Below are 13583 nucleotides of genomic sequence, written 5' to 3' on the forward strand. Positions count from 1 at the left end.
TGAGCCTCTGATTTACTAGTCCAGTGACATCCCCATTATGCAACCGCATCCCTGTGTGCAAATTGGCTGCCACGTTTCCTATGCTTCAGAAATTACTTTTTGGCTGTAAAGTGCTTAGGGATGTTCTGAGAAAGGTGCTAAATAAATGTAAGTCTTCCTTTAATCAAGGAACACAATGTGAAGGCTAAGATTCACTGGGGAGGTGGTGCCACATTATTCAGCCACACTCTGGGATGGGCACCATGCTGCCAGTCAGAGCGATGCTTACATTAGCTTTGCACTCTCTCGCTTGTGGATCTTTCCAGGCTAGCGGTTGGGACATCAGAAAACTCCAGTTCCCATATGTATACAGTCGGTGACTGATGTACTGTTTACAAGAGAAAGCAACTCTATTAGTTTTTGCAGTACCAAGAGGGATTTTTTTCCCAAGAGGCTGGATTCCCCAAAGCACAACATATAGTTGGGAAGAAAGGAAAAGAGGGAGGAAGGAAGAAGAAAAAAGACAGCATAGTCCTGTATGCACATCTACTCAGAATAATGTAAAAGCAAAATATTGCGGATGCTGGAAATCTGAAACAAAAACAAGAAATGCTGGAATCACTCAGCAGGTCTGGCAGCATCTGTGGAAAGAGAAGTAGAGTTAACGTTTCGGGTCAGTGACCCTTCTTCGGAACTCTTCGGAACATTATTCAGAATAATGCATGTGAATGCACATTTCTCTAGTAGCAAGTAATGAAGATTTTATTTTAAGGCAATCTGCTGTACCCTCATTATTTACCCCAACACAAAAGTGGGTGGTTAGATCCTAGGATACCAGGGACACTCACTTCAGCTATAGACCATTATCTCTCTGTGGCAGCCACAGATTGCAGCAGAGTGCAGGGATAGCCATCATCAAGCACAACCGGCATGGAGAAGCAAGGATTTTCTGAAGAATGATTTACAGTGCAAGGCCAGCAAAAGCATCACATATTACTGTGTTTTGCAGCATGCTTCATTTTTCTTTACTTTCCAATGACAATTAAAGATCGAACACCTGGGGGAGGAGGGCCCACTGCCTGCTCGAGGACATCGAGAATGATGCTAATGACCCCACTTTTCTCTGCCCCAAGATAAATTCACCAGGGTCCAATAGGGAAAATCTCATTGTATTTATCCTACTGTACTATTCCGGGAAGAGTTCACCTCACATCTTCACCATGGCCCTTGTAAAATGTGCTTTCACTTGCATTTATATCAATAATCGTAGCAATAACAGCGACTGCAACTTGCATATATGTTTCACTTTTCAAAGTAGTAAAACGTCCCAAGCTGCTTCACAGGAGCATTATCAAACAAAATTTGTCACCGAGCCACATAAGGAGATATTACAACTTGTGTCTAAAAGCTTGGTCAAAGAGGTAGCTTTTAAGGAACATCTTAAAGGAGGAAAGAGAGGTTGAGAGGCGTAGAGGTTTAGAGAAGGAATTTCAGGGCTTACAGCCAAGGCAGCTGAAGGTATATCCATCAATGGCGATTAAAATCGGGGCTGTGCAAGAGGCCAGAATTGGAGATTCAGATATTTTGGAGGGTTGCAGGGCTGGAAGCAGTTACAGAGATAGAGAGGGGGGAGGCCATGGAGGGATGTGAAAACAAGGATGAGAGTTTTAAAATTGAGACGTTTTGGGACCGGGAGTCACTGTAGGTTAGTGAGCACAGAGGTGATGGATGAAAGGGGATTCATGTGAGTTGGGAGATGGGCAGCAGAGTTTTAGATGAGTTTAAGTTTATGAAGGATGGCAGCTGGCCAGGAGTGCACTGGAATAGGTAAAGATATGGATGAGGGTTTCAGCAGCAGATGGGATGAGACAGAGGCAGGGTCAGTTTTGCAGAACTTCCTGTAAAAGCCTGTCCCTGCTGTTGAGCACCATCTCCACAAATATTTGCAACCACACACCCAAAGACAGTCGTAAGCTAAGTCAAGCCGTTATGAATGGCTGTCTCTTTGTCATCTGCAGAGCTGGTCAAGGAGGGGGAACTAAGACCTGTATTATAGTTGTCTGAGCATTCATGAGATTTTAAGCCTGGCATTCAAACGTCTGCTCTGGTTGGGGGTGTCGGTGAACTCTGCTGCAAATGTCTCTGCTGCGACATGCTGTATGATCGGCCGTAGAGATTCCATCCTATGCATCCACACACCACATACGTGAATTGGGGACTGCTCTGGTGTAGCTGCCTTGTGCTGAAAACTACCAGGCTCATTTTTTAATGACTGCAAAGGAAGCATGGCCCCTGAGGTCTGGACCCCTACCTTCAGCTGCTGAGAATAGATTTGAGCTGACCCTTTGGCCAGATGGTTCCTCTTCTTCCTGTACCACCTCCATGCTTTATGCATCAGCTAGTACAGCGGTTCTCAGCTGGGGTCCATGGTCCCCTAGGGCTGTGGAACTCTGGATCAAAACATGTCTGACAGGAACGCCCTAGAAGTGTCTACCAGTGAACTGAAAGTCAACCCCTGAGACAAGGTGACTGATGCCCCCACAGATGGCAGCCTTGATTCCTATGCGTTAACAGGTCAGCCTTGAATCGTTTCATGGACCAGAACTCAGCTTCTCTGGGTATCATTAGATACCCCTTCACCCTGGTTAGCCTATATAATACACCCAAGATGGTTGGTCGCTGGCCAGTCGATTTATCAGTTGGTACGCGGTCGTCCGCTTTACCACTGTTACTGTGCCTGGCAAAGGCACAGCCACACGAGTTGGGTACTGCCCTCCTTAGTGCAGCAAGCCCTTTTGACTTCAGTGGAATTGCCATTTCATCCTCTTCCCTTGCTCTGTCAGGACCTGTCCAGTCATCTCAGAAAGGTTTATTAAACAGCTAACTAATATATACAGTACAGAGCTATCTATTTACAGGAAAATAAAAGCAAAATACTACAGATGCTGGAAATCTGAAATAAAAACAGAAGTGCTGGAAATACTCAGCTGGTCTGGCAGCATCTGTGGAGAGAGAAACAGAGTTAACGTGTCAGGTCTGCGACCTTTCATCAGAGCAGACATCTGGTCACAGACCTGACACGTTAACTCTGCTTCTCTCTCCACAGATGCTGCCAGACCTGCTGAGTATTTCCAACACTTTCTGTTTTTATTATCTATTTACAGGACTTGCCTCTTGGTTACACAGTGAGATTGGCATGTAGTCATATGATTACATCCTGGTACTCAGCTCATTAGCATACTAAGATCTTAAAGGTACATTACTCTTAAAGGCAATCACACAACAAAAAGGTTGAGAACCTCTGACCAAGTAAAGGTCTGCAAAGGAAACCTGACCGAGCCTGAATGCCAGACCTGGAAGAGCGACCCGACCCGACCCGACCCAAACCCGACACATGTCATCAGGTCCCATCAGGGTCGGGTCGGGTAGCAGGCCTTTACATCAGTACATGGGTAAACCCCGACAGGACCGACGGCATGTGTCGGGTTCGGATCGGGTCGGGTCACACTTCCGGGTCCGGCATTTGGGCTCGGTCAGGTTTCCTTTGCAGACCTTTACCTCACATATAAGGCTATCCAACAGGGCATTGCAGTCCTTTATGACCAAGTACACTCTTCTCAAATCCATTGCTATCTGCATCCACTGGAGTGATGATAACCATAGTATAAGGGTTTGAAAGGGTTAATGTTTGGGTCAATGTTAATAATACCTCCCACTATGATGATGTAAGAGATCACATGAGAGAGAGACTTGATGGAGAAGCAGCATGGCATCAGAGGAGTTAGACATGTTTATGTAAAGCTGTATATAGTTCTCTAATATGTAATAAACTAGTTATTGTTAAACCTTACCGAAGACTCAGTAATCTGTCCTAGCTAGACTAACCAAACAAACAACAATACCTGTGCAGCTGCTTTGCAGGGGTCAACTGATGGATGCAGTATGTTGTAAGTAAATGGTTCCTCCACCTTCCTGGTGTCTGTCTCAACTTACTATGGCATATCTATAGAAACAGCAGATGAACCAGTATTACAATGTGTTCAAAACAATGCCTAAGACACAATATCCAGCTAAATGAGTGGCAGGAAAGCATTCATTGGTGCCAATGGGTGAGTGTCTGAATGGGAAGCAAATGATGGATAACTTTGGTACTAAGCCTGACCTGGATTCAGGCCGACTACATCCCAGCTCCTGCTTCCTTCACAGTCTCTCTTTCTTGCATCTGTAATGGCAACTCCACAGTGCAGTAAGGGAATATGGGGACCTCCTCGCTTGTGAGCTCCTTGTTATTTGCAGCTTTCTCCTGCCAGATCAGTGGAATGCATTAATTATTTTGTGAAAGTATTATGAAGTACAGGTGCTTCCAACATCGTGCTGATACTGTACATGGAAAGAGTTGTCCGGAGGTACAGAAGTGGAAGATGTAAGTAAAGAAGGGGTTGTTTGGAAAGGGAGGTGCAGGGAAGGTACCCGGGGTTATATAAACAACATAGAAACCACACAAGGATCATTAAGCCTGTGTGTAGGAGGAAATCCTTCATTCTAGTCATATTTTATCAATGATATTACAGTGATGTCCCAATCTTGACACCGCATTCAGGACCACAACACTACTAACATTGGTGCTACCTGCCACCTCTTTCCAAGCAGCCTGACCCATTTGGAAAGGCGTCTTCCTTTGTTTGCCTCATCTGCTGACACAAAAGCCTTGAATTTAGCCCCCACACTGCGACTCCTGAACCTTGGTGGGCAGGATAGGATCCGATACTTATTGGATTGAACAACTCAGCACGACTCCCGGCCACAGGAGTACTCCCCTCAGATCTCATACAGAGGCCTTTGGCCTCCCCAGACTTGATCTCCCCAGCACCTGATTGTGGTCCCCAGCTGTGGCCCCTTGTCACTAAATTTACACTTCTGTCCGACAACCAGACTGTCAATCTCGCAGGCTGTTGGGTGGGAGTGTGCATAGGATTAATTAGAAATGAGACCCGACTGTTAAAGAGGAAAGCAAAATCGGGTGGAATGTAAAATGGGCACTGACGTGCCATTGTCCATTTGTGCCGTTGCCCAGGATGAATTTGTTCCACCCCGCCCATTTGGAGGCAAAATTGGCCAGGGCCCAAAAATGGACATGGGGATCACAATGCTGGATTATCCTGCATCTGTTGCTTCCAGTGCAACACAAATTTGGTGCTGCCTGCTAATTGAAATGATTGCAGTATGCAGCCAGCCCACGTGCACTGTTGAGTGGCTGCATGCCGCAGCAGGGGGAGCAAAACCGTGAGAAGGTAGCATGAGTTAAAGCTAGCTTGCATCTCTTAAAGGGCAGGTGCATTGTGGCTGGAGCGGGTGCTGGAAGTTATTCTAAAAGTGATTTTAAAGTGCGGAACACTTAATAATGGCACAACAGGGCACAGAGTGGGATCCAAGATTTTCCGACACTGCACTTGAGGCCTTGGTGCAGGAGGTGGAGAGGAGGACAGAGATGATACATCACAGGAGGCCAGGAGGCCCTCCAGACAAGCTTTGCACAGGAAGTGGGAAGCCATGACGGTCAAAGCCAGGATCAGGATGCAGTGCTGCAAAAAGTTCAATGACCTCACACGAGTGGTCAAGGTCAGTGAATGTATCTTCAATTGCCTCATTCCGCCAACTGCACCATTGGCCTCACGTTCTGCTCAATGCACCACACCACCGTCATGCCCTGAGCAACTATCTTTATCAATCACGACTCATACCTAACATTCATAACTTCACCTCATCCTCAAACACTTAGCATTGCTGAAAGCCTCACATCCACATTTCACAGTTTGCACACATGGCCAGCTATTCAACCATGACAGGCACATCACCCAAATACATTGCACCACGCCCACAGACACACTTCTCCCTCACTTGCAGGACAAGGCGGCGCATAATCAGAGGCAACAGGAGCTAACCGGCAGGGGTACAGGTACCAGCTGCATTATCCTCGCCCCAATGGAGGAGACAGTGATTGCCATTATTGGAATGGTCATTGATGAGGTTAAGACCAGTGGCAAGGCTGAAACCATCAAAGATGACAGTATGCTCATACTTAATCTCCATCTCACATCCCACTTCCCTTTCATCCCACAATCTCTACTGATTTACAAGCTGCAGATGGTGTAAGCATACACCTCTTGCTTTCCCACCCTCCCCTCACCACAACCCTACCCTTGTCCCTTTCTCATTTCAGCTACCTAATAACTGCGACCAGGCCAGGCAGTGGTGGAAGAGCAAGAAGTGGAAGTGCAGGAAGACAATGATGAAGAAGAAACACCGTCACTCACTCTGAAACTCACAGCCACCAGGTTAGATGTTGACACTGCATACTTCAGTGAATAGCTTAGAGGCAAGTGGTGAGATACTGGGCATGAGTAGTCTGCAGGCAGGGCAGGGGACAAGGATAGTGTAGGTCCCAGTTTTCTGGAGGATGTGGTTGCCCACGAGTGCTGCTCCAGAGGACTCAGGTGAGCACTTTGATGGGGCTGGCTACAGAAGAAGTCTGATGGTGATATACAATGAAATGCTTGGTGTATTGGCGGGCCTGGCAGAAAGCCTGCATGCAATGTCAACGACCATGGAGGAGTCAGGCACCAATTCGGCACAGGGTTTTATACAGAAATTGGAGCCCATCCTTTCCAGTGTGGAAGTGTTGGCCAACTCCTTTCGCACACTATGGACCCAACCACGATACAACGTCTGACGTCCAATGTTTCAGCTTCCATTGCAGCACAAGCAAAAGCCACCCAACAACTGAGTGCTGTTGCCATTATGGCTGTGGATACAAGTGCTTAAAGGGGCTTTGCAGGTTGTCACAACAGCCCAGCAATTAGTCTCCAACCGATTACTAGGATTGCTGAGGCACCGTCCCGTGGAGCAGCAGTGACTCTGTGGAGCACGAACCTACTGCCCTCTCTTTGGATGATAGCTTTCATCCTCCCACCACTGCCATTCCACCATTGCTCTTGCTGTTGCCTGCCAGCCAGGCCGAGAATTTGTGTTGGCTTTTGTTTTTGCATTGTAGCCAAACAGACGCTGTGATGGTCAGTAACAAAGGGAAGGTGAGGTGTGGGAGTGGTGGTGAATGGAGAATTGGGATACTGTCTACTGGTATCGCAGTCAGATGTATCGTTCATGGACAACCTGGCCAGGAAAGAGCTGGCCTCCTTCCTTCCTCTTCCTCCTCCTTTTCCTCCTCGTCCTGCTCCTCAGCCACAGGCCATATAGCTGATAGCAAGGGCTGTGTCCTCACGATGACAGTGTTGTACAGCATGTAGCAAACCACTACAAATCTGGATATGCACTCTGTCGAGTACTGAAGGGCGTCTCCAGAGCAGTGAAGGCAGCAGAAGTTGGTTCAGCAGGCCAATGGTCTGGTCTATCACATTTCTGTGTCAGCATGACTTTCATTGTATGCATGCTGCCCAGATGTGCAAGGGTTGTCGTCCCTTGATGTCCAGTAGTCCATCCTATGGTTTTTCTCTGGGTGGCTCAAATGCAGATGGCACAGCGGACTGCAGCGGAATGAATCTTCATGACTGCTGCCAGCTTACTAGGCATTGACCTGCATAACACTCTGCATATGGCCGCACAGCCTCTATTCTTTACCTGCTGCAGGCCTTCACATATGCATTTATCAGCATTTTCAAACAGACAAGCAACTAGTGGCGGATATTAATCATACCTGGTGCTTGCCCATTCTGTGCAAATGTGCTGAATTCAGAAATACAAATGGGTTGAGCCAAGTTCATTGAGGAAGTGGAACCTTCTCAGTTGCAGTACATCTCAGAGATGACACGCAGTGCCCACAAAGCAATGCGCAGGCAATCAATGGCACCCTGCACAATGGGGAAGCCTGCAATCCTTGTGAAACCATGTGCTCACTCCGCCTGCTTCTCTCTGGCAAGAGAGAATAAAATGTATTCAGCCCTCTTGGAATACAGAGCTTCAATGCCCTCCTTTATGTAACCGTGAACAGCATAGTAGGAGATGTTAAAATACTGCCTGTACCAACTTGGAAGGAGTTCATTGCCACAGTCACCTTCACAGCCACTGGTAATGCTATCCTTGACCTGCTCTGAGGTTGTTGCTGTGGCTGGAACTGGTGGCAGATTTCAGTGAGGACATCCTTACGGAAGCACAGATGACTGACACACTATTCCTTGCTGAGGTTCAGGTTGGAGAATTGCTCCCTGAACACTCTGGGCGGTGGTATAGTGGTAATGTCACTGAACTAGGAATCCAGAGGCCCAAGCTAATCTCCAGAGGGCATGGGTTCAAATACATTATAAATTGCCCCTAGTATAGGTAGGTGGTAGGGAAATATATAGGGACAGGTGGGGATGTGATAGGAATATGGGATTAGTGTCAGATTAGTATAAATGGGTGGTTGATGGTCGGCACAGACTCGGTGGGCCGAAGGGCCTGTTTCAGTGCTGTATCTCTAAACTAAACTAAACTAAACCACCATGGCAGCTGGTGGAATTTGAAATTAATTCATAAATTCAACTAGTTAATAAAAATCTAGAATTGAAAGCTAGTCTCAGTAATGGCGCCATGAAACTATCATCAATTGCCATAAAAACCCATCTGGTTTACTAATGTCCTTTAGGGAAGGAAATCTGCTCTCCTTACCTGGTCTGGCCTACATGTGACGACAGACCCACTGCAATGTGGTTGACTCTTAACTGCCCCCTGAAATAGCCTAGCAAGCCATTCAGTTGTTAAGGGCAATTAGAGATGGGCAACAAATGCTGGTCTTGCCAATGACGCCCACATCCCATGAAAGAATAAAATAAGGCCCCTCTTTCTGCCCCCCACCTCCCCCCCCCACCCTTGTCCTACTCTGTGTTGCTTGTGCTCATTCTCCCTGTCATGCTATAGTCCAAGGGGAATGCATGACTGCACTCATGACTTGGAGCAAGTGGTTGCGCAGAATCTTTGAAGTCAGGACAAAGTCCTTCAGCAAGTACCTACACCACTCCTTGTAGACTTTAGCAACTTTGAAGAACTCAAGATACCACCAAACATAGCTACAATCAGAGCCAGTAGCAATCAATCAGCAACTAACCTGTAAGTAGTTCATGAATCCTTTAATAATACTGGTTATGGGGGAAAGGGGACCTTCTTGCTGCTGAACACTTGTTCAGCAGTGTGTGTTCAAGAGACGATGCTAGCTGGGGTGTTAAGCATTAAAATGGCATCACAGGCCAGGCATCAAATCATTGTTACATGCTGACTGACATCACAATCTGCCTACTTTGCATACAGGGCGCCTGGCATGGCTCACAACAGAAGTGTGGGTGTGTGTGGATGCCATTTCGGAGCCAGAATGGCACTCGTAGCACTGGAAAAATGGGTGTAAGGAACCACATTTTACAACCTCTATTTTTAGCTGCTGCAGGCCTTCACGCATGCATTTTTCAGCATTTTCAAATAGACAAGCAACTAGTGGCAGATACTAATCATATCTGGTGCTTGCCCATTCTGTGCAAATGTGCTGATTTCAGAAATAAAAATGGGTTGAGCATAGGTCATAATGTTTGCACTCATCTGATTTATGTCAAGGCACCGGGTCAAAACTAAGCTTAGCTCCATCAATCTCAGTTCTCACTTGTTCTATGTACCACACAGGTTTAATAGTCTCACTGGTTATTAACTGATAAATCACCTTCCAAACTATAGGACCTAACCTGAGTGACTGTTCCACAGATTTTTCCCAATTGTTACTGTAATGAACAGGTAGGACAATGGAGCCAAGTTCATTGCTATAAAATTACTTCTGCAATCAACACATTCACTGTTTGGCTCAAACCCAGTGCTGTGAGGGAAACATTTGATCAATTTCTATACACTATGTATAATTATTTATCCCCCACTTATTCTGAGGCGACCACGAAGGAGATTCGCACAAATCCACTAAGTGGCTTTGATTCTGAATCAAATTATGAAGTTGGCTTCGACCTTGTATTTTACTGACTTACAGCTCTCACATCTACTGACAACTTCTCTTGCTGCCAAAATTGCTTCAAACTTTTCTGCCTTTCCCACAGTAATATGCCAAATTTTAAAGATTAACGTTCAATAAATTTGGCTCGTCAAATTCTCCAAAGAAACCAATCCGTCAGCAGGGTTTATAAAATGTGGGAGAACTATTTTGATAATATGTCTGATTTTCATAAGGATGCATATTGGGAAATATTACTGTAGAACAACAGAGATGCACTTGGGACTCCTGGCATGCATTGTGATTGAATAAAAGACTGTTGTTGATGTATCTATTCCTCTTATGCTGAAGCAGGGTGACAAGTAGTGCATTAATATATCAGTGCCTCATTTAGTATAAGAACATAACAAATAAGAACAGGAGCAGACCGTTCAGCCCCTCGAGCCTGCTCCGCCATTCAATACGATCACGACTGATGTTCTGCCTCAACTCCATTTTCCTGCCCACTCCCCGTATCTCTTGAATCCCTGAGAGACCAAAACTCTGTCTATCCCAGCTTTAAATATATTCAACGATGGAGTATCCACAACCCTCTAGGGTAGGGAATTCCAAAAATTCGCAACCCTCTGAGTGAAGAAATTTCTCCTCATCTCCGTCCTAAATGATTGACCCCTTATCCTGAATCTGTGTCCCCCATGTATGTAGATGGATGATAGATCACATAAAAACAATAAAACCATTTCATACATTAACGGCCAACAACTCTCAATACTGTTTAAAAGAAGCATTTGCTCTCAACAATGCCTCTTCAGTAGTAATGAGTGCCAGGCAATAGTTTCTGTCTTGGGAACATAGGAATATTAGGAGCAGGGTTGGCACATTCAACCTCTTGAGCCTACTCTGCTAGTCAATTAGATCATGGCTGATCCCCACCTCAACTCCATTGATCCACCTTAGCTCAATATTTCTATACCCTCACCATCAAAAATCAATCTATCTCAGTTTTGAAAGCTTGAATTGTCCCAGCATCCACAGCCTTTTGGGCGGGGGAAGGGTAGGGTGGCGGATTCCAGATTTCTACTACCCTATGTGTGTGAAAAAATGATCTTGATTTCACCCTGAACGGCCAAACTCTAATATTAACATTGTCTCCCGTCTATCCTAGATCTAGCCTAGCAATTCCATTTAACATTTTAAACACCTTGATCGGATAACCCTCACCAATCTTCTACACTCAAGGGAATTGATTGTGTCAGCAGTACATCTGCTGACCTGAAGATCTAGGTCTTGATACTACTGGATTCTCCTCATTTTAACTGGTTTCCCCAGTAACCTGTATTGTGATTGGGAGCTATTGTATTTTAGCTCCCACTGCTCGTTAACTGAAGGAAGTGTCTTCAGCTTTCAAACATGTTTTTGAATTGTGTTTTTTACATCCTGGAGTCCATATAATGAGTCACCAGTTTTCCCACAAAAGGACATTATTTACAGCAAGTAAAAAAATACTGGAAACACTTAAGACAATACTATGAAATGGCGATTAAGTTGGTATGGTTCATTCAAGGCAAGTTCCACTGAGGTAACATGTCACTTCGGAGAACTGGTGGGTGCTACTGGTTCTCCACGGAAGCAACAACAACAACTTGCATTTATGTAGCACCTTTAACATAATAAAATGTCCCAAAGCGCAGACATGTACAGTGAATTCCATGAAAACATGTAATTCAACAGAGAGGTTTTCCAATATTCAGTTCCTGGAATACCTTTGAATCTATACACAGGCCAGAAAGGGGGTGGGTTTCTGTGGAGGTTCTCCTGCTTGTATGCTATAAAATCAGCATAAGAGCCGGGGGAAATGCCAGAAGACGGTATAATCACCATTTGTGCCATTTTTCCAGGTTTCCATGGTCCTTCCACTGAGATTATGGTGGACAAGTGGGAGGTGTCCACTGGGAATTCAGTCCCTGGATCTATTATAACTGCAAATACTGCACTTGTCATCTAATCAATTGAGAACATTCAATCTCTGCCATTGTCCTAATGATTTAAATTGCTTGTTTGTTCTGCTTCTGTTGCATTATAACTTGTACAAATATAACTTCAATGAGATTTCTATTTATGTACTATTAAGTGATGTTTCTCTTAGCAACCAGACATCATAGTAACCAGGTATCGATGTTTCCTTATTTAACATTACTTGAAAACTTAGCCTTTTGTGTACCATGGTCCCATAATTCTTTGGGTTGCAATCCTTGGTGGTTATGTCAGGATCACACTAATCAGTGCCCTCCAGAATTGACTCACCTACAGTTTGAAGGGCCAGCAGGAGGGCACTGCATGTACATGGGTCAGGTGGTTGCAAGTGCCACTTTGAATGCATCTCTGATGCTACTCTGCCCATGCCAGCTGTAGTGAGGAGAGGCTGACCAGGCCCCCTCACTGACCCTGCTAGTGGTCCTATTGGCTCCTGAAAGGAGTAGTGTGGGGGAGAGGGGAACGGTGGTGGAACAATTTGCCACAGATTTCTTGCCTGGAGAATGACCCTTGGCATAAGGTAAGTGTTGGGGCAGTTCCCAACCACGTGGCAATTTGGTTGGAGTGGGTGTGGGATGGGGAAATGAATGGGCAGGGGAGGATGGCCCAAGGGCTCCTTCCAGGACCCAGAGGAGGAGTACTGCTCTTCTTGGCCAACAAGGAAGCCTCCCAAACATTTTATAAACAAAACTTATCTTGTCCTCTCTGGCTATTCTACTGCTTCCCACCACATGTGTCTGGTAGGTTTGCCATCGGGCAGGCCTCCCCCACTGAATCATCATTAAAATAGCGTTGCAGGGTTGATGATATCATCAGGCCAAGACATTTATATCACAATTCACAGAGTGACTATTGACACCTCTGTGCCAGCCAATGAATTGGAGGCAGGGCAGGATTTACAGAAGGACTCACAGCAAACAGTCTATTTTACATCAAGCAAAGTCTATTTAGCCAGCAAAGAATCTGTTTAAGTAGCATATTACTGCAAATAGCCTGCAGAGTCTATTTAAAAAGCATATAATAGAGCTAAAGCAAACAGAATTCGTCATTAAAACTGCAACAACGATTCCCGATAAAAGCAGGGTGATTTTTCCAGCAAAATGCCGTGAACGGAGGATAGTTACACACAATGATGTGCATAAAATCAATCCCATTCACTTACAACATTGTGTTCTCCATTTCGTCTGGAAATAGTGGTATCCCTATACACAGCCTACAATTCGGCCCAGTCTTGCCTGCAACCGTTTTCTTTCTCTGCATACATTTTGTTGCAAAAAAAAAGCTTAGGACACACTTTTTAGTGAGGTTTGCAGATAGCTTCCATTGAGAAGCATAAGCGTCGAAAGGTTTGCTCTCAACCAGCACCGTCATCAAGAGCTACATGACTGCTGCAGTGGAATCTAGTTCTGTGTGCAAAGTAGGCACAAGGGTGATTGTTGGGGTCCTCCACCAATTTCTAACATATGGATGTCCTCACGTGTTTCCAGGTGAAGGCTTCCCATAACCATCATCATTGCAGAGTCCTCCCAATTCCAAGGAGTTATTGTGCAAGGATCTGTGGAAGGAGCAGAGGAAAGAGAATTTGGAGTTGTGCTTT

This window comes from Heterodontus francisci, chromosome 13 (assembly GCF_036365525.1).
Source record: "Heterodontus francisci isolate sHetFra1 chromosome 13, sHetFra1.hap1, whole genome shotgun sequence".
In the NCBI taxonomy this organism is placed as follows: Eukaryota; Metazoa; Chordata; class Chondrichthyes; order Heterodontiformes; family Heterodontidae; genus Heterodontus; species Heterodontus francisci.